The following is a 22,870-nucleotide window of genomic DNA, read 5'->3' as shown; positions in this document are numbered from 1 at the left end:
CCCATAGTGTAAATTTGTTGGAAAATAAACAGAAAGACTTGAATCTGTCCCACACTTAACATCAGAGTTGTATTTTTCTTTAAAATGACCTAAGACTGGGAAAAGAAATTGGGGTTGTTCTCATTTCTGTGGCCTGATACCAGACATGGGCCAGGTTCCTCAGAAATCACTGGGGGGTTAGCAGGGAGCTAAGACATGGTTCAAAGGAGTTAAGAAGAAAAGAACTGCCAGTTAACCAGAATGCTGAGAGAGAAAATGCCATACTGTGAGACAAAGCCTCATGTAAAGGGCATGGAGAGTGCTCTCTATCAACCTAGAATCTCAGGCACAGCCACACTGCTATGGGTTGAGAACAGCAGATGATCTAGACATTAAACTCTTTCATCCCAAGAGAAACCTGAGCAACCTGAAGAGAAAAGAAATGCTATGGGTGGTGAACACACAATGTGATATACAGATGATGTATTACAGAATTGTACACTTGAAACCTATGTAACTTTACTAACCAATGTCACCCCAATAAACTTGAATTTAAAAAAGAAAAGAAATGCAAAGGAGACCCAGGCTTTGCAAAGCATTTTCATAGCCATTACCTTCACACAGATCAGCCCTCATTTTCAGCAATGATTTAGATAAAGATCAAAAGAGAATGCTGATCACAATATTTAAGGGTGTAGCAAATATGTTAACAGAGGTGCAGTAATGAAAAGAAAGGGCCTTGAAACAGATGGAACTACTAAGATGGTGCAGCAGGGGCAAGTGCCGTGCATAAGGCAGATCAGGGAAATCAGTTACGCAGACGAGTGAAGGTAATTAAAAGAAGTATATAGGAAGATGGATTTAGTGTTTGAATTGGCAAGAAGCTCAATATCAGTCTACCTTTAACAATGATTTTTAATGTCTTTGGAGTCAAGGATTCCTTTGAGAGCCTGATAAAAACTAAGTACCTTCATGGTGTCAGGTGGTTGCTGGACTTGTCATGGTGGTAACTTCTTTAGGTATGTAAATGTTGCATAACTATGGTGTATACCTGAAAGTAATATAATACTGTATGTTAACTATGTTATAATAAAAATCTTCGAAAAGTTTTAAAAAATTCTCATTCCTATAAATCATGTGATGCATCCAGACACTCTATAAGATTCCAATGACATGTTAAATAAAACGTTTATGTGTATAAACACAGTCTTATGGGCTCCATATTTAAAATAGAAAGAGTTAAACAGAAATTTTTTTAATTTATTAATAAAAAGTAACCAGTAATAAACCTATATTGTGTTAACATAAATTTTCAAGTGAAAAATAACTATATTTTCCAAAACATAAAATACTTTCACGGAAAGGTAGCAATATTTTTAAATTTTGCAAATCCTTTTAGTATCTGCCTTAATAGAAGACAGCTGGTTTCTCTTATATGCCTCACATTCAGTCTGTTGAGATACAAATCCTGACAATTAAGTTTGTGAACTCATCCTAGAAAAAGTGCTACATACCTCATTGCTGAATATCACTACAGTCACCTGTGAAGTACTCCCCTTGGAAGCTATGCACCGAAGCCAGCACCTAGTCCACCCTTCAAAGCAATTTTGGAACTCTTTCTGGAATGGCCATCAGAGCTGTCGTCATATTACCCTTGATGTCCTGAATGTCATCAAAATGTCTTCCTTTCAATATTTCCTTTCTTTTTGGGTGAAGAAAGAAGTCAGTGAGGGCCAGATCAGGTGAGCAGGGAGGGTGTTCCATTACAGTTATTTGTTTACTGGCTCAAAACTCCCTCACAGACAGTGCCATGTGAGCTGGTGCATCGTCGTGATGCAAGGGTCATGAATTGTTGGTGAAAAGTTCAAGTCTTCTAACTTTTTCACACAGCTTTTCAGCACTTCCAAATACTCAACTTGATTAACTGTTTGTGCAGTTGATACAAATTCATAAGGAATAATCCCTCTGATATCTTAAAAGGTTAGCAACATTGTTGCAACAAGTTCACGAACTTGTTAGACCTCGTATGCTGTTTTTGTGAAATATATGAAAAAAATAGCCTCACAGTGATATACAGTTTGAAATTGAAATAGTACTTTAATAGTCTTTTCAAATTATTGTTATTATTCTTTACTATTACACAAAAACTTGACAAGTGATAGTTTCTTTGTTTTTCAAATAATAGTTTCTTTTTTTTAAATTAAAGTTTATTGGGGTGACAATTGTTAGTAAAGTTACATAGATTTCAGGTGTACAATTCTATATTACGTCATCTATAAATCCCATTGTGTGTTCACCACCCAGAGTCAGTTCTTCCATCACCATATATTTGATCCCCTTTACCCTCATCTACCACCCCCCTCCCCCCTTACTCTCTGGTAACCACCAAACTATTATCTGTGTCTTGAGTTTTTGTTTCTCATGTGTTTGTCTTGTTCTTTCGTTGTTTTTGGTTCATATACCACATATCAGTGAAATCATATGGTTCTCTGCTTTTTCTGTCTGACTTATTTCACTTAGCATTATATTCTCAAGATCCATTCATGTTGTCACAAATGGTCTTATTTCATCTTTTCTTACCGCCAAATAGTATTTGATTGTGTATATATACCACAACTTCTTTCTCCATTCATCTATCGAAGGACATTTTGGTTGTTTCCATGTCTTGGCCACCGTAAATAAAGCTGCAATGAACACTGGAGCACACCTGTCTTTATGGATAAATGTTTTCAGATTTTTTTGGTAGATACCTAGGAGTGGGATTGCTGGGTCATACGGTAATTCTATTTTTAATTTCTTGAGGAACCTCCACACTGCCTTCCACAGTGGCTGCACCAGTCTGCGTTCCCACCAACAGTGTATGAGGGTTCCCTTGCCTTTCGGGTCAAATTCATAAAATGTTCTTTGAACCCAAGATCCATAAGTTTAGTACCTATGTTTTCTTCTATGCAGTTTATTGTGTCAGGTCTTACGCTTAAGTCTTTGATTCATTTTGAATTAATTTTGGTACATGGTGACAGACAGCAGTCCAGTTTCATTCTTTTGCACATGGCTTTCCAATTCTCTCAGCACCATTTATTGAAGAGGCTGTCTTTTCTCCATTGTATGTTTTTGCTTCCTTGTCAAAAATTATCTGTCCATATTTATGTGGTTTTATTTCTGGGTTCTCAATTCTGTTCCATTGGTCTACGTGTCAGTTTTTCTGCCAATACCATGCTGTTTTGATTATTGTAGCCCTGTAGTACAAGGTAAAGTCAGGGAGTGTGGTACCTCCATTATTGTTCTTTTTTCTTAAGATTGCTTTGGCTATTCGGGGTCTTTTGTGATTCCAAACAAATCTGACGATTTTTTGTTCTATTTCTTTAAAAAATGCCATTGGGATATTGATGGGGATTCCATTAAATCTGTATACTGCTTTGGGCAATGTGGCCATTTTAACTATGTTGATTCTCCCAATCCATGAGCACGGAATGGTTTTCCATTTCTTTGTGTCTTCTTCAATTTCTTTTAAAAATGTCTTGTAGTTTTCAGCACATAGGTCTTTCACATCCTTGGTTAAGTTTATTCCTAGGTATTTTATTCTTTTTGCTGCAATTGCAAAAGGAATTGGTTTTTTTGTTTATTTATTTTTCTGAGATTTCATTGTTAGTATATAGGAATGCAATGGACTTGTGTACGTTGATTTTGTAGCCGGCCACATTAAAGTATTCATTGCTTGTTTCTAATAGCTTTTTAGTGGAGTCTTTAGGGTTTTCTATATACAACATCATGTCATCTGCAAAGAGTGACAATTTAACTTCTTCATTCCCAATTTGGGTGCCTTTTATTTCTTTGTCTTGCCTGATTGCTCTGGTAAGGACTTCCAACACTATGTTGAAAAGCAGAGGTGATAGGGGACATCCCTGTCGTGTTCCTGAACGTAGAGCAAAGGGCTTCAGTTTTTCACTGTTAATTATGAGATTAGCTGAAGTTTTGTCATATATGACCTTTATTATATTAATGTATTTTCCTTCTATACGTATTTTATTAAGTGTTTTAATCATAAATGGATGTTGTATCTTGTCAAATGCTTTTTCTGCATCAATTGATATAATCATATGATTGTTGTCCTTTATTTTGTTTATGTAATGTATCACATTGATGGATTTGCAAGTGTTGAACCATCCTTGTGCCCCTGGGATGAACCCCACTTGGTCGTGATGAATAATCTTTTGAATGCATTGTTGCATTCAATTTGCCAGAATTTTTTTTAGGATGTTTGCATCTGTATTCTTCAGAGATATTGGTCTGTAGTTCTCTTTTTTGTTTTGTCCCTGCCAGGTTTTGGTATCAGGGTAATGTTGGCCTCATAAAATGAGTTAGGGAGTACTGTCTCTTCTTCAATTTTTTGGAAGAGTTTGAGCAGGATTGGTATTAGATCCTCTTTGAAGGTTTGGTAGAATTCACTAGTGAAGCCATCTGGTCCCGGACTTTTGCTTTTGGGAAGGTTTTGGATGACTGATTCAATTTCGTTACTGGTGATAGGTCTGTTTAGATTTTCCAGTTCTTCATGGTTCAGCCTAGGAAGGCTATATGTTTCTAAGAAGTTTTCCATTTCTTCTATGTTATTGAATTTGGTGGCATATAGTCCTTTATAGTATTCTTGGATGATCCTTTGTATTTCTGTGGCATCTGTGATAACTTCCCCTTTTTCATTTCTGATTTTGTCTCTCTTTTTATCTTAGTGAGCCTAGCCAAGGGTTTGTCAATTTTGTTAATCTATTCAAAGAACCAGCTCTTTGTTACATTAATTTTTCCTATTGTCTTTTGTTCTCTATTTCATTTAGTTCTGCTCTGATTTTTATTATTTCTTTTCTTCTGCCGACCTTGGGTTTCATTTGTTCTTCTTTTTCTAGTTCTTTAAGGTGTAATGTGAGGTTATTTGTTTGGGCTTTTTCTTGTTTCTTGAAATAGGACTGTAATGATATAAATTTCCCTCTTAAAACTGCTTTCACTGCATCCCAAAAATTTTGGTAGGATGTATTTTCATTGTCATTTGTTTCTATGTATCTTTTGATCTCTGCTCTAATGTCTTCTTTGACCCAGTCGTTCTTTAAAAATATGTTGTTTAATCTCTATGTATTTGTGGTTTTTCTTGTTTTCTTTTTGCAGTTGATATCCAATTTCAAAGCCTTGTGATCAGAGAATATGCTTGGTATGGTTTCAGTCTTCTTAAATTTGCTGAGGTTAGTTTTATGTCCCAATATATGGTCTATCCTTGAGAATCTTCCATGTACACTAGAAAAAAATGTATACACTGATGTTTTAGGATGAAGTGCTCTATATTTGTCAATTATGTCCATTTCATCTAATGTGTCATTTAGGGCTGCTATTTCATTATTTATTTTCTGTTTGGATGATCTATCCATAGCTGTCAATGATGTATTTGAGTCCCCCAGTATAATTGTGTTTTGGTCAATTTCTTTCTTTGTTCTGTTAGTAGTTGCTTGGTATACTTCAGTGCTCCCTGATTGGTGGCATAAATATTGATGACTGTTATGTCTTCTTGTTGTATAGTCCCCTTTACCATTATGAAATGTCCATCTTTATCTCTTGTTATCTTTTTCACACTGAAGTCTGTTTCATCTGATATCATTATGGCTACACCTGATTTTCTCTGGATGTGATTTGCTTGGAGAGTCAATTTCCACCTTTTCACTTTGAGTTTATGCTTGTCCTTGTAGCTGAGCTGTGTCTCTTGGAGACAGCATTTGGTTGTGTTTAGTTTTTTAACCCAACCTGTTACTCTGTGCCTTTTTATTGGTGAGTTCAGTCCATTTACATTTAAGGTGATTATTGATATGTGAGGATTTCCTATCATTCTATCTTTAGTTTTTTGGTAAGATTGTGTTTCCATGGTTTCTTTGCCTTTTTGTTGTTGTCTATTATTTCTGTGTGGTGGTATTCTATGATGTTTTCCTCTGTTTCTTCTTTTATTAGAATATGTATTTCAGTTCTGGATTTTTTTTGAGTGGTTACCATTAAGTTTATGTAAAGAAAGTTTGATATTTAGAGTATTCCATTTTCTTCAGCATGCTTACTTTCTCCATTCCCATATTCTGGTTCAGGCCTTTACTCTCCCCCTCTTTATGTTTTGGTTGCCATAAATTGTCCCTGTTGATGGTGGTCGAATAGCTTCCTTTAGTATTTCTTGTAGCGCAGGTCATGTATTAGAAAATTCCCTCAGCTTCTGTATGTCTGGAAACATATTTATTCTTCCTTCATATCTAAAAGATATCTTTGCTGGGTATATTATTCTTGGCTCATAATTTCTCTCTTTCAATAGTTTGAATATTTGGTTCCACTCCCTCCTGGCTTGTAGAGTTTCTGCTGAAAAATCTGATGATAATCTGATGGGCTTTCCTTTATAGGTTACCATCTTCTTTTCCCTGGCTGCCTTGAGGATTCTTTCTTTGTCATTGATTTTTGACAGCTTCAATACAATGTGCCTTGGAGAAGGCCTGTTGTGGTTGAGGTAATTAGGTGTTCTATTTGCTTCTTGGAGTCAAGGATCCAATTCTTTCCACAAGTTTGGAAAGTTCTCATCGACTATTTGTTTGAATATACTCTCTGTTCCCTCTCTCTTTCTTCGCTTTCTGGTATGCCCATTATTCTTATATTGTTCTTTCTGATGGAGTCAGAAAGTTCTTGTTGAGTTCTTTCATTTCTTTTAAGTCTCAAGTCTCTTTCTTTTTCTATCCCTGTCATTTCCAGGTTTCTATCTTCGATGTCACTGATTCTTTCCTCCACCTGGTCAACTCTACTTCCTAAGCTGGTTATTTCATTCTTAATTTCTTCTACTGAGTTCTGAATCTCCAGAAATTCTCTTTGGTTCTTTTTTAAAATTCCAATCTCTTTAGTAAAATGCTCATGTTGTTCTTTGATTGTGTTTCTGAGTTCATTAAACTGCCTTTCTGTATTTTCTTGTATCTCGTTGAGTTTTTTCAGAACTGCAATCTTGAATTCTCTGTCATTTAAGTCACATGTTTCCATACGTTTAAGTTCATTTTCTGGAGACTTTTCACTTTCTTTCTGAGCTGTCTTGTTGCCTTGGTTATTCATTGCAATTAATCATTTATTATTTCTCTTCCTAGACATCTACAGGAGAGGGTTCTGCAATAGGTTGATAGGAAGAGGTCTTTCTTTTGTTTTCCAGTACGTGTTGGTAGAATGTTTTATTTTCTCTCTGACTACAACCCTTTTTTCTGTCTCATACTGTAGTATTAAGTTTTCTCTGCACTATTCCAGCTTCTCACACAATGGAGGGATTCCCTGGAAGGCAGGCTTCTCCTCTGTTAACAGTTTGCCTGGGTCATAGGGCGCCACGTCCCTGTGGGGATGTGGAGAGCTTTTGAAGTTCCAAAGCTCTTCCTGTACCAGACTCAGAGCCCGTGTGTTTCAGCAGTTCTGTTTACTCCTGCAGGGATCTGCCCAGATAGGTGGGCAAGGGGCGGGGTGAGTTGTGAGAGGTGGCCCAGAGCAATGGCAGTGACCACCACCATAGCCAGTCCTGCTTCCACAGCTCCCTCCCCTGTGCACATGGCTTTCCAATTCTCTCAGCACCATTTATTGAAGAGGCTGTCTTTTCTCCATTGTATGTTTTTGCTTCCTTGTCAAAAATTATCTGTCCATATTTATGGGGGTTTATTTCTGGGTTCTTAATTCTGTTCCATTGGTCTACGTGTCGGTTTTTCTGCCAATACTGCGAATCTGTGTCTGTGGACCACAGGTCTCAGACCTGCAAATACTCTGTTCTTTTGATCCTGACACTTCTACTGTTCCGCTTCTAGCACTGGGCAGGTTGGGTCGGTGTGAGCTCTGGGAGGGTAAGGAGGGGGCAGCTATCTCAGTTCAGTGCCTAAGGCTTCTGTTCTCTGCTCGGTAGTGAGAGCTTAAACCACTGTTTTCAGCCTTCTTCCCTCAGTCTTTGCTTCGAGGTATCTGCCGTGAGTGTTGGGTTCAGTCGTGTTATATGCTTTCTCTTCAGCCCTGTGGGCCATAAACAGAGCCCTCGCAGTCCGAATTCTTCCCTCTCCCGCAGCTGCGGTAGTTCCGGGATGCAGCGAGCTTGGACCACCGAGCTAGGTCTGCGTCCTGCTCCCGCGTGGCTCCGTTTCCACACTTCTCCCTTCCCTCCTCCCCTGCTTCCGTGATATGCCTACCTTTAGGTAAATTCAGTAGTGAGACTCTTCGTCTTGCCTGTCTGCTGTGCAGGGAGTCCTTTGTGGAGTTATAGTTGTTTGATTAGTTGTAAATTCCAGGGGAGATTTCCAGAGGCTCACCTCACGCCACCATTTTGATGACGTCTCAAATAAGTTTCTTAAAGTTTAGTTGCATTGTTCAATCTGAAAACATCAGTAAACAACTTATTTCAGATAAGTTGAGATATCACTAACATACAGTAAGTTACACATATTTGAAATGTACAACTGAATGAGTTTTAGCATGTGGATACATTTGTGTATACATATCTAACGTCAAGATAATAAACATTTTTATTACCCTAAAAAAAAATTAAGTACCTTCACCTTAGAAGTATATTTTGCACATGTTATCCATAAGCTCACAGAGACCTGGGGGCATCTGTGTAGCTGATGTAGAACACGGTGCTTGCTCCAAACGAGTCTAGTCAGTCCAAGATCCAATCATGTCTCCACCACTCACTTTTTATGCCTTTCCAAAAGTAACATAACCTCTCTCTGAGTTTCCTCATCTTTAAAGGGGAGATAATAACAGTAGTACTTACCCCCCTCCAGTGTTAATTTTTAAGAGATTCATTAGATAAAGCACCAGGAGCTTTTGTTATTGTTGTTATACTTATGTTTTTATTATATTAAAATATATTAATACATTTTGTTATATGTATAGTTATTATATGTGTAATTCATTATATGTATTATATTACCAAAGTCAGTTGTCATCTTATGCAACTTTTAAGTTTAGCATACAGGGCAGAAGAGGGGATTGTTCCACTGGGGCTGCTTGCCACTTGGAGTAATTAATGGAACCTTGAGTTCTGATCTTGGCATCTCATTTTAAAAGACAAGTGTCAACTGGAACATGAGCAAGGGAGGCTGGCCAGGGTGTTGACAGGATGTGCCATTTAGGCACAAGAAGACATGTGGAAGAACTAAGCACATCTAGTCTGGGAAGGAGGAGAACTAAGGATATTTAGCTTAGAAAATGGAAAATTTAACCAAATTCAAATAGAATACTTAAAATTCAAATACTGGTAGTGGAAGAAATGGAATTGTTCTGAATAACTCCAGGGGTCAAAATCTGAGCCAACAGGAAGGAAATTTCAGCTGTATATAAAGAAGAATGAAGAGTTAGATGCTGATATTTCTTTATCACTAAAGAGGTCAGCATATTCATTTATTCAGCAAAATTTATTGAGCATCTATTGCATGCCAGAGATAAGGCAAGGTACTGGGAATAAAAAGGGGAGTAAGACACAGAACTTATTCCTTTACCAGTTTGGTGGAAGAAACAGATAAAATAAGCAATGGCAGGGGGCGGCGGATGGGTCAATTGGTTAGAGCATGAGCTCTGAACAGCAGGGTTGCCAGTTTGATTCCCACATGGGCCAGTGAGCTGCACCCTCCACAACTACATTGAAGACAATGAGCTGCTGCTGAGCTGCTGGAGGTGTGGCTGGATGGCTCAGTTGGTTAGAACTCGGGCTCTCAACAACAAAGTTGCCGATTCAATTCTCACAAGGGATGGTGGGCTGCGCCCCCGCAACTAAGGTTGAAAATGGTGACTAGACTTGGAGCTGAGCTGCACCCTCCACACGTAGATTGAAGGATAATGACTTGGAGCTGATGGACCCTGGAGAAACACACTGTTCCCCAATATTCCCCAATAAAAATAAAAAATAAAAAAATAGGCAATGGTAATGTAAAGGAAGGCAATGGTATTGCCTGGAGAACTACATGGCTTGAGGAAAATGGCCTAATAGGAATGGCACTAGAGTTGAGACAATGGATGAAGAGGAACTAGCCAGGTGGCCAGGCATGCTAGGCAGATGGCACAGGCACAAACGTGAGAAACAGCATGGTGTGACTAAGGAGCGCTGGACATGAAGGACAAGACAAAAAGAAGAGGGAGAGAAGAACTCGGATGTGATTCTATAAACCGAATGGAGCTATTAGAGGATTTTAAGCAGGAAAGTGACCAGATCAGAACTGTGCTTTACGTATAGACATTTCATCACTAAAATGTTTGCGGTGGGACCTGGTGGCACAGAACCCACACTCATGATACTTCTGTTGCTGGAAAATAGGTTCTTGATGTTTGTCACAAGAAAGAATTCAGAGATGCACTGAATAAGCCACGCAAGCAGTGGACTTATTGAAGAAAGGTGGTATACTCTCAAGATGGCCGGAGCAGGCAGGCTTGGAGATGAGCAGCTGCCCCGAAGAACAAAGAGGCTTAGGAATTTATTACTCCTAAAATGAAGGCATGAAATATTCAAGATTTGGGGCGGCATCGCAGGAGTTCCCAGGGCCTGTCCTTGCTGACCACTCCTTCGTGTCAGGAGGAGGGATTTTTGTCTTTATTTGGTCCTTGTCAGAATTGTCATGACAACAGAGGAGGTGGAGATTTTCCCTAACTGCAATGCTAATAGTATTGTAATCCATTATAATCAGCTATAGTTCACCTAAAGTGGCAAGATGGTGTCCTGGATCTGCTCTAGGCCACCGAAACCTAGTTCTAGCTGGTCTGGTAGCTGCACTTTTCCATAAGGATGATTTCATCCCCTCCTCCTTCCTTTGTCTCCTTTCACCTTCTCCTTCTCTTCCTCCCCCATCTCTCCACAGCCCTATTCTTTCTGCCTGTGGTAACAGTTCTATATCTCCCCAGGAGAGGTAATTAACTGAGTAAGCATTTTTTCAATGGGTCATTGAGTCTCATATAACATAAGAATGTTTCAAATAGGATACTCGTTTTGGGTATTGGGGCAACACTGGAAATCAAAGACAAACAATGAGACTGAGTTAAGAATCTAAGAGCTGTGGGTATCTGGATTAGGTCTGCAAAGTTGTGAAGGGATTAGGAGATGGAATGAGTCCTCTCAAGGGCTTTCCAAAGTTCAAACTCTATGCAATTTGGCCTTGTAACCATCACAAAATTCTATGATTATAAGGGGCATTGAGACCATGTCATCCAACTCTTCCATTGTAGAAACTAAACTCCAGGAAGAAAAAGTGGCTTTCTCACTTCCACATAGAAGGAGCTGATGAAAGACTTAAGAACAGGACACAAACCCCTGAAAAGCACCACCTTTCAATCTGGATCCAGAGAGTCACCTTTCGTTCTACCACATCACTCATTTTCATTCAATCTTTTTTGTAGCACATACACTTTATTAATTAAGCCTACAAACATGGGGCTCTAGGACATAATCTCTTTATCAAAAGGAAATCAACACAGAACTTAAATGTTGCCATGGGTCACAAATACGTAATGGAACAAAAAGGGTCTCCTATTTAAACCCTTCAGGGTGGCAGAAAGAGCACAGGCTAACTGAAAGCTGAGTTTCACACTTGCCAACAGAATAACACTGAGAAAGTCATTTAACCTTCAGAGCTCAGTTTTCTCATCTGTAAATTGAAAAAATAATACTTATCTTAAGGAGTTTCATATATAAAGTACTTCCATAGAACTTGGAGCTCAACAAATGTTAGGTAGGTCCTTTCTCTTTCTGGTCCCTTCCCATCAAGAATTGTAAGAAGAGGTTATCTGCCATCTTCCCCAGGCTACCAGAAACAGTACAGTTAAGTGGCTAGAATTTTGCCAGTGGTGTCACACCAAGTGATGACTCCCAGCCCTGTGTGACCTTGGACACATTCTTTAATCTCTCTGAAGCCATCAATCAATCTATGATAATCTGAAGATAGGGTTCCTATCTCATAGGGTTGTTGTAAGGATTAAATATGCTAAATACATGAAAGGTGTTTAGAGCAGTGCCTGACATACAGCAAACAATCGAGCAATTGCGGTGACTGTATTGATTTTACATGTGAAGGTTACATTGTAACGTTCTTGTCTCTTTATCCTCATAGTTAATTATCTGCTCTTTCATGCACAACTTCAACTTTTCAAGAAAATAGTTGCATGCATTTCTCTTCAGACATGAAAGAAACTGCAAGTCTCCCTCTCAAAAGTAGTTGAGGTAAATGGGATGAATGGATCCAACTGACTGCCCGAAATGGAATAGTGGAAACTTAATGTCATCAATTAGGGTATTGGACACCCACCCATTGACGTGTTCCCTTTCTTTGGTTAGAGGGCAATAGCTCCTCATCCCTCACTCTACAGAGGGACATCGAAGCACTTTCTATGGACTGAGTAGTTTGATACATGAAAGTAGTCATGTGAGGGTTAGAATTGACCTTTGTTTGTATCACACTCAATCAACACCAAGCACAATATAGATACTCAAAATATCCACTGAGCAAACCGACCAGGGAACCTCCCTCCATGACTGCCTTGGTGCTGCATGATTTACTCTAGAGCAGGGGGTGTCCAAACTTTTTTCAACGTTTTTCACCAAGGGCCATATGCGGTAAAATACACAAACAGCCGGGCCACTCACTTGAGGTGAAGTATGTATTGCCTCACCTGGTTTATTTAAGTAAACTAAATATAGTTTTGGAATTTGCTGCGGGCCAATTAACAATGGATCATGGGCCGCAGTTGGCCCGCGGGCCGCAGTTTGGACACCCCTGCTCTAGAGGCACCTCATATCACAATTGAGAGCACAGGACTACGGCAGATGGCAAAATGTAGTTAACAAGAGATTAGGCTCCTAGGTGAAACTGTTTGAATCCAATTACCTTTGTGGCTTTGGCTATGTCACTTACACTCAATTTCCTTGTCTATAAAATGAGGAGCATAATTGATGTACCTAACTAGTAGGGTCCTCATGAGATTAAGTGAGACAATGCTTGTAAAGTGTTTAGCACTAATCAAGTGTCCCATGATGATGATGATGACGACTTCGATATAAAAATGCCTAAGTCCTATGCAACGATGTACCTGCTTTAAAACCTACCAATAAGAAGTCATTAAAAGGGAGAGCAGTGTGGCACTAGGTAGAACATGCATCTTAATCCGTAGGTAGATGTTTCTCAGGAAAGAGGTTCTGAGCCTGACCTTAGAGAAAGGGTAGGTTTAGATCTACAAAGGCCACTTCCTATGGGCCGAGCCTCGAGGATATGATCCCTGAATATGCAAAAGACACAGGAGTGAGTAAATTAGCAGCCAAAATTTTAAATAAGTGCCCAAGGGGGTACAAAGGCGGACATTTCACAGTCTAGTGTGGAACTGGTAGGAGATTTCAAAAAGGACGAGCACCCTGGTGATAATAACTAGTTCCTATGGTAGGTAAATACATACCTAGCTAATGTCTCAGACAAATTACCAACATTTCTGAGCCTCACTTGTCTCATCTTTGCTATGGGGACATTTTCACCTACTTTGTAGAATTCTGAGGAGAATTAAACGAGTTATTAAAGGTAAAACAGTCACCTCAGAGTCTGGCTCAAACTCAGCTATCATGATTATCTAGTGATATTCCAAGAAAAGCAAACACTAAAAGGAATTATGTTAATTCACCTGGACAAACACCTAACTGCAGGAGAATCAGGAAAAGATTACCTTCCTTCTGTCCTAACTCTTCACTGGTTTCTGTAGGTATTGTAATACCTATAATAAATGCCAAGTATCATCATCATGGGTTAGACAGAGCTACTATTATCTCGTTGAATCCTCACACAATGCTGGGACAAAGATAATTTTATTTCTCCCAGTTTACAAATTTAAAAAAAATGAAAAAGAAAGAAGAAGAAGTTTAGGTTTAGGAAGATTAGGAACTTGTCCAAGCTCACAAACAGTAAGTGACAGAACCCGGATTTGAGCCAGGGCTGTTTGGCTCCAAAGACTGTGTGGTTCGTGGATTTCCACAGCCTGCCAGCAGACCACATATTTCTCCTGACCCGGACCTGCTATGACAGCAGGATTCAAAAGAGAAAACAGTCCCGCAGGGAAAAGTGGACATGCAAACAAACCTTTGCAATTAAGGGCGCTGCAGATCTGGCCCCCGCTGCAGAGAAAAGAGCTTGTTGGAGCTATGGTTCTACAATGGCAGAGACAGAATGACTCGGGGGGGGGGGGGGGAGGGAAGAAAGAAAAGAAAAAAAACAGAATCCTTAAGAAACAAGTCTGGTTGTGCCAAGTGACAATAATGGCATAACCCAGACTGGCACTATCAGTTACAGTCTTGCGCGTAAGAAGAACTTGCCCTCACAGGTACTACTTAGAAACTATTTGCTCCTTTTCTGGGCCAAAATAATTGAAACTAAAATTCGAGAAAGTTGCAGAAAATGTGAAGAAGATTCAGTGAAGAGGGGAAGAAATTATTAAAATATTTCTCAACATTCTCCATATGTGCTCCTCACATCTCACGTAACAATCTAAACTTCTCATCTCTAATTTCTCAAAGGGAAGGGAGGGAGAGGGAAGGAATGAGAAAGAGATGAAATAAGATGGAGGAAAGCAGAAAGGACACAGAGGAAGAAAGGAAAGAGAGTCAGGGAGGTAGGTGTCTACAGATTTGAAGTCTCTGTGAGGTCAAAATACAAATAGCTAGGATAAAACAAGAGAGCAGGAAATACAGAAAGTTCTCAGGATTTTGCCTGAGGGACATCCTTGTATACAGACAAGGCCCAAGAGAACGAGTAGGTTTCAAATGTATTGAAATGGAAATACAGAGGCTCCTCACCTTACGATGGGGTTACCTCCCAATAAATATGTCCTAAGTTGAAAACATCACAAGTTGAAAATGCACTTAATGCACCTAACCTACCGAACATCACAACTTAGCCTAGCCTGCTCCTACTGAATGTGGATGGCTTTCGCATCATCGTCAAGTAAAAAAGTCATCAATCGAATTATCGTAAGTCAGGGACCGTCTATATTAGAAAGAAAGAGGTCAAAGAAATGTGGAGCGGGAATCATCCGTGCTGTTAGTAGCTAAACATGCACCAGAAACACTGTGGATCCTCCCCAGGTGCACAGGCCATCTGTCCTCTGGGCCCCACAGTGTGGCAATGGTGTCACGGGAGGGGAAGGCATACCCCCGGGCACAGTACCAACCATGGCGAACTTTGTGCTTATTTGGATACTGGACTGAGAGCCTTTGGAGCAGAGACTATATTCTATTTGTATGTGCACATGGTTGGTGTCTAGTAAATGTTACTGGAAAAGACAGAAGAAAAGTAGGAGAAAGGGAAGGGAAGAAAAGAATGACAGCAAAGAGACATTCCGGAAACAACTCAGCAGAGGTCTGTTCATCCTTTCAGATTTAGTGTTTACTTGTCCTGACAATCAGGAAAGAGAAAAAAAGGCATATTGTATCTTTTCACTAGAAAGTTTGAAAATTAGCAGCCAGCCAATATTGTGAATAAATAAAACTAAAGGGCAGATGTTATGAACTTAATAGACCATTATCTCTAAAATAATTGTTCTGAATACGCTTTTAAAAGTTGCTCTGTGTAAGCTTTTTGAGCTTTTTAAAAATGCCTTTTACATCCCCATGCTAAAACACTCTCAACTCTTAACATTTTGCCTTTGAAATCTTAACTAAACTATTCAGATTAATTACTAAAAAATAGGAAATGCAGTAGTAACAATACCTTATCTTTTAGCCATGTTCTTTTTTTTCTTTAAAGTTTATTGGGGTGACAATTGTTAGTAAAGTTACATAGATTTCAGGTGTACAATTCTGTAATACATTAGCTATATCTCACATTGTGTGTTCACCACCCAGAGTCAGTTCTCTTTCCATCACCATATATTAGACCCTGTTTACCCTCTTCCATGTTCTTTTCATCTTTGATTTCTTTTCATTATCACACAAGGTTCTGAGGTTGCTAGATGAAGTACTATTATTTCCAGCCTACAGAAGTGAAAACTGAGGAAAGGAAAATAAGAGCATATACTAGATTCATGTCTGAGCAAAACTGAAAACCAAGGACTCTGAGTCTGAGCTTAGCTCACACACTCTGCAACAATGCATAGACTAGGGTCATTCTGGAATGTTTTTTGGGGGGTGTCTTTTGAAGCAGAGAAAGGAGCAAAATATTTCCCAATTTTTTACCTATCAGACATGTTCTTATATATACTAATATTTTTATTTTATAAGATAGATTTTTTTTTTATTGTTCTCACACAGTTGGGTTTTCAACCTTCTTTGAACAGCAGAACCTTTTTGTCAACATTTCATGCCAGAGCCCTCTATGCAAAACAGATAAAAGTGGAGTTTCACCTCCTTCCAGCTGAGAGACCTGGAACATGTTCTGTGATAGGTGTTACTGGCCTCAGTCTCAATAGCAAACTCATGAAAAACTCCAGGACGCCACTGAACACACACTGATACCATGTCATAGAGCATGTCTGACTTTTGGTGGCGTGAGAACAGCAAGGACTTCACAGTCCCACCAATTAAAATTTCAAGGCTACCGCTGGCTCACTGTGTGCACTGAGGAGATAATCCGCCTTGCTGAGCCTCAGTTTTTTGACCTGTAAGAATCACTGTAACACCTGCCAGGTGAGTCTGTTGTGAGGAATAACTCAGGCACCCTAAGTGAGTCACGGCTCCCCATGTTCAGCACACAGTAGGTACTCAGGCGGTTTCCTTCTGGAAGGCCCGTGCCACACCTACACGCTACTTCTGATAAAACAGACATGTTCTTGTGTCCTCAGAGGGTATCAATTCCATTTGCTTTCCTAAGTGTAGCTCATGCTTTTAGCACTTGAGGGCTTATATTACTCCCTGCAACATTTAGCATTTTCTATTCAGTTAGCACAGTATCAAGACTTTAAAAGCAGCTTGAAAATAAACTTAATTCCACATATGATTTATAATGTCCCAAGCAACAGCTCAGTTACCCAAGAAAGCGCCATCAATTATTGACAGATGCATCCTCAAAGGAGAAGTAGCATTAAGACGAGAAAACGAAGGGAAAGTATGCTTGCACCCCTTAAGCCAATTATCCAAGGTGATTGCAAGCATTAAATCCTTACACGTGCTTAATTTACTGTACTTGCCTCTAAGCACACAGAGAAGTGTGAGGAGGGAAAATATGCTAAGCAATTTAGGATTGCTTTTAAAAACAAAGAGAAAGAATAGCATGAGGGGGAAAATATAGAGGAGGCAGCAAGTGGGTGTTGGCCACGTGTGGGTTTATAGATTGTGCATCCCTGGCCTCCACACACCTTGCCTCTCATTGCAGAGGCAGCTACTCCCCACCTGTCTTTGTTCAGTACAGAAATAGTTATGCCTACCTGCCTCTGACCTAATAATTAGAGCAGTGCCTGATTTTATTCTCAGCATGTTTATTGTGGTCACATTTCCTGGGTTTTCAGTGCAAAGGCCTTACTAAGGATGCTAGCATTATTTGCTTTAACACCAAGCTAGTGACAAGGTTCAGTAAAAAGCTAAGAGGCCAGTGTGAATCCAGCCCACGGGGGCTCGTAATCTGCATTTGACATGCTGATATTAGAAAACCTTGGCAAGATTACACACTTTACGTGCAAGGGAAGAAAGGGAATGCACGGGGCCAATACATTTGAGGATGACAATATATTTTTCCATAGTTTTCTCAAAAGCAGAAAAATAGGAGAGAGGGTTTTTGTTTTGTTTTTTTCCTAAACTCTAAGCTATAAGGCAAATGGTGACCACTCATGCCTGCTTGGCTTTAATTTGCGTGTACTAAGGAGTGTGAGTGTGCATGTGTGTGGGAACATGCAGCAGATATGCACTGCGTGTGTTCTGTAGACGAGTTCGGATAGATGGGAATAAACCCATGGCATAGAGAAGAGGTCTAACCTATATAAAAATTTGCATGATGAATTGAGCATTTCTATACTAAGAAAATAAATCCTGCCATAGGAGACAAGAAAAATTACTGCCCTGACTTAACGCAATCTATGTTTTAAAGTACAGTTTTAGGAGATTCTAAAATTATCTGTTTATACCTCATGACCTGGTAGAATAATTAAGGGTTGATTCTTTCACCTCTTTTATACTTTTTTTCTAAATTAAGAATTAAGAGATTCATTGTGTTGGGTTATTAAAAAGCCTGACCTTGGGGGCCGGCCCGGTGGCTCAGGCAGTTAGAGCTCCATGCTCCTAACCCCGAAGGCTGCCGGTTCAATTCCCACATGGGCCAGTGGGCTCTCAACCACCAGGTTGCCAGTTCAATCCCTCAAGTCCCACAAGGGATGGTGGGCTCCGCCCCCTGCAACTAAGATTGAACATGGCACCTTGAGCTGAGCTGCCACTGAGCTCCCGGATGGCTCAGTAAGCTGGAATGCGTCCTCTCAACCACAAGGTTGCCGGTTCGACTCCCGCAAGAGATGGTGGGCTGTGCCCCTTGCAACTAGAAAACGGCAACTGGACCTGGACCTGGAGCTGAGCTGCGCCCTCCACAACTAAGACTTTTGAAAGGACAACAACTTGAAGCTGAACGGCACCCTCCACAACTAAGATTGAAAGGACAACTTGACTTGGAAAAAAAAAAAAGGCCTGGAAGTACACACCGTTCCACAATAAAGTCCTGTTCCCCTTCCCCAATAAAATCTTTAAAAAAAAAAAAAAAAAAAAAAAAAAGCCTGACCTCTTACAGCACATATTTTTATTGAACTGTGTATGTAAAATATAGTAATCCTTGACTTTTAAAGCTTTAACTCCTAAATTTCAGATTCCAAATCAGCATTTGAGTGCCAATTGGTTGCCAGATGCTGTTCAAGTGCTTTCAAAGGCACGGCCTCATTTGATCAACACCCAGATTCCCAACCAGGTCTTCTGACTCCAATCCCATATGCATCCCAGCAAATCACAACCTTCTATCACTGCCTGTCATCAAGTCTGTGAGGGATTTTAGATGGGATGGAAGTGGAGGGGCGAGTGGCAGATTCCCTGGTAACTTAGACTGGTAGATCACTAGCTTGCTTCTAGAGGCATATGCCTTTATTCCTTTGGGACTCGCATTTCTCTAAATGTGAAACTGAAGCAAGAATACAAGATGCGTGACCAACTCACAAAAATATTGTCAAGGATCTGAAGTACTTTGCACAGCGCCGCCCCTTGAGATTTTCTCTCTATTCAAGGCAGCGACTGATCAAAACAAATCATCATTGAATGTGTATCCTTGGAACATTTTCTTAATATCCTCAAAGGTTCATTCTTCAAAGGATGGAAATTTTTTATCCTTCAGAAGCATATTTGAAATAGCCAAAAGTTATGCTGAGCCACAGGTAATAAAGTGAGGGATCAAACTAGATGATATCATTTAGTATCAACATAAAGGCGTGACTACAAAGTAAAGTAGCATATTATCTTGAGTAAGTTGTAAACTGTTTTTGAAGACAATTGTCCAAGAGAATTCCAAATATTTTAGTTAACTGCCCGTGCACATTTACAAGATTCCTTCCTCAAAATGCTTAGATGTTTAAAATAGACAGCAAATTTCAAGAACATGTTTCCTTCATTAAACAGATGACGAAGCTGATTGTAAAAAATGATCCATTGGCCTGGATAATGTGTGCCCACGTGTCTGTGAACATGTGTGTGCATATGTGCCCATGTTTGTGTATATGCACGTGTGTGTGTGCGTATGTGCCCACCTGTGTGTACATGCACGTGTGTGTGTGTGTGCCCACGTGTGTGTATGCTACCCCCAAATGGGAACTACCCTGATTTACACATTCTATAAAAGCTGTTACATATCTAGTCTGTTCCTCTGGGCCCCTGAATCTTGCGTACAGCTGTCATGCCTCCCTAGACTGGGTTTCTATCTTCACATTCTGGGAAGAATTTTAGTATTCCTGACTTTAAACCAAACTAAAGGAATTACATAACAATTTCTACTTTTTAATTAGAACTATATACTTTGGAAAACAGTAAAGTATGAACATATACAATAAACGATGCGTTAAATACAATGTTCCTGATCTTAACTTCCAAACAACACTTACTGGATAAAAAAGATAGTTTTGAAATGTTTAGGAAATGGAATGAAGAAGGTGAAGCACCCTCTAGTGTGTGTATGGGGATACTTCTTGCAAATGTTTTCCTCCCTTGAAAAAATAGAAGCCCAAAATCATCATAATAATAATGATCACCATTCAGATAGTGAGTGTGATTTAGCACAAACTATATTAAGAATTTTTTAAAAAATTTGTAAACTCTAGTCTGTAAATTTATTTGTCACAGAGATATGGACTAGCAATTCTGAAACTACTTTTTCTTTTAGTAACATTGAGCAAAAGAAGTAAATATATTATAGATAATAAGGACCAAGTTTCTTATGCTCAGGAAAGAAGCTACAAACAGGGAAGAAGGAAGAACAATGTCATCCTAGAGGCAGTGAGCACACCCAATGCCCAGACCTTAGTTTCTAAAGCCATTCTCCAATAAAAAGAACTAGAGCGTTTCTTTGAAGAAGCGGTTGATTCTCAGGCTGAAGCAGGGAAAATACAAGATGAATCTGGAGCATCTCCTCATTAGAAAAAGTAAAGAAGTGCTCAGAAAAGGATAGGGGGACGCGGAAAGGGCACAGGAGCCAACCTGAAAGAGCTCACGATGGCCAAAAGCGGAAGAATTTGAGCAACAAAATAAACAATGATAGCAATGCATTACATCATAAAGTAAGGTGATTTACATGAGCCCATACTGAGATAAAGAGTAAATAAGTAGGTGGAGGAGAAGAGAGAGCTCTTTCCTCAGATAAATTCTAATTAATAAAGGTGAGGTGGGAGGGAGAAAAAGGAAATAGGGAATCACTCTGAAAACACCACAAATTGCTGCAGGAAAGATCCAGAGAGGAACACTACAACTACTAGATGACAATTTGAGGAGAAACAAGTCATTTGCATAGTCTCAAAGTCTCTCTCCCCAAGATACTGACTGATTACAAAGGGGATACAGTAGCAGTAGAGACATTGGACAACCACAGCCTTAACCAAGTAATCAAGATTCACACCACCAGCAGTAACAGTCACGCCATGTACCTTTCGTTATCCGGCACTGAGAAGGGCTCGTCATTCTGTGTTATTCTCCTCAATGCTGCATAAGCTCAATCTAGATGGGAAAACATCAGATAAAACCAAATTGAGAGAAAGTCTTCAAAACAACAACAGACCAGCACTTTTCAGAAGTATCAAGGTCATAAAAGAAAAGACTGAAACACGGTTGCAGACTAGAGGAGACTGTGGCGATATGACAACTAAATGCAATGTGGGACCTTTGGCTAGGATCCTGGAACAGAAAAAGGATATTAGTGGAAAAATTGGTAAAATCAAAATAAAGTCTGTACTTTGGTTAATACTATTGTGCCGATGTTCATTTCTTAGTTTCAATCACCTTACGGGAAGCCGGGTGAAGAGTATACAAGACATATCTATACTATTTTTGCAACTTTTCAGAAGCCTAAAATGAAACATAACTGTAAACCAATCAACACAATCTATTCAGAAGAACATTATGATTTATTCCACTTCACTTCCTTGTCATATAAAATAGTGAACTAATTATCATTAGAGGACTCTAGGTCTTAAGAAAAATAATCCAAAGGTACACCATCTTCCTGCTTCTGATTCAACAGCCATGAGGGAAAGGACTCCGGAAAGTTGATAGGTAGATGTACCCTAAAAAGTCTGAGTCCTGGTCATAGCTCATACGCTGATGTGTGTGGCACTGAGGTGACATCCTGAGACTCTACCTTACTTCTCCCTTTTTCTTTACATGGGAAAAAAATGGGACCTGTGAACGTGACCCAATTTTATAAGAAGTGAGGGGCTGGTGATAATAAAAATAGCACTTATTACAAGCTTGCCACAGACCAGGCACTGTTCCAAACTCTTTACATGTATCGACTCATCTCTCACAACAACTATTAAGTAAATATCATTATCCCCATTCTACAGATAAGAAAACTGGGGTGCAGAGAGGGAAATGAGGCACAGAAAAGGTATGTTGCTAGAAAAACTATGAAGAAAATCATGTCCTATCTCTCTTCTCTGATCATCTATTTACTAATTCTGTGCTGGTGTGTTTTACTTGCCTAACCCACATATATCCTATTTTAATTAATTGCCCAGACTGAACACTCACTTCACACTGAGAACAGAGCAAGTAGAGGGAAGAGCCAGGTAGGAGGAGACACTTCCTCTGGCCGGACCCTGGGTCCCAGAGCCCAAACCACTTGCCTCCTTGATTGAAAGAGCTGGCATCACCATCCCATCACCAGCATTCTAGTCAGCCTATGGCGGAAGATGTGTTTAGAAATAATATTCCCCCTTCAGCATGGAGGTCCTGCTGGACTAGTCACCCAGACAGAGACTCCACACTCGGAAAATGAGTAATTACTTGTTGTTAAGCTGTATATTCATTTCCTGAGAAAACGGAAGTCGGCACATATTTTCCCAGGTTCCTCTATGCCTATTCCAGTGATAATACCAATGCTTCACATCTATAAAGTAGTTCTGGTTTATAAACTTCACTCACATACTGTACCTGATCTTCACACCACCTTTGATATCAGTCAACAAATACATATTAAGAGGCTGCTATGTGTCAGGCCGGAGGAAGGAAACAGTGAACAAGACCCATTCGATCTTTGTCTACCCACCTGGAGTTGACATTACAGTGGTGGGGAGGGGGGTGGACCATACACATAAAATAAGTAGGAAGTATGGAGTGATAAAGAAAAAATACTATCAAGTAAAAAATAACCAGGCAAACATGCAGAGAAATACTTTAGAGAGGGGATTAGTCAAAACC

The 22,870-nt window shown here is 39.6% G+C and overlaps 1 long non-coding RNA gene across 1 annotated transcript in view; it reads right to left on the bottom strand.

The window, feature by feature from the left end:
* Positions 1–2,311: 2,311 nt before the first annotated feature.
* LOC109449727 (uncharacterized) overlaps positions 2,312–22,870 on the bottom strand; it is a 69,446-nt gene continuing 48,887 nt past the window's right edge. Inside the window, exons 5-6 of the long non-coding RNA XR_012495678.2 lie at positions 21,100–21,169; positions 2,312–8,363 (exon numbers count right to left, since the gene is read on the bottom strand). This is a non-coding gene — a long non-coding RNA (uncharacterized LOC109449727). The remainder of the gene's footprint in view (positions 8,364–21,099; positions 21,170–22,870) is intronic.

Source organism: Rhinolophus sinicus, chromosome 16 (assembly GCF_057876585.1).
Source record: "Rhinolophus sinicus isolate RSI-liver-muscle chromosome 16, RSI-T2T, whole genome shotgun sequence".
Taxonomy (NCBI): domain Eukaryota; kingdom Metazoa; phylum Chordata; class Mammalia; order Chiroptera; family Rhinolophidae; genus Rhinolophus; species Rhinolophus sinicus.
The sequence above is the reverse complement of the archived record's forward strand: the minus strand, read 5'-3'. Positions and strand labels throughout refer to the sequence as shown.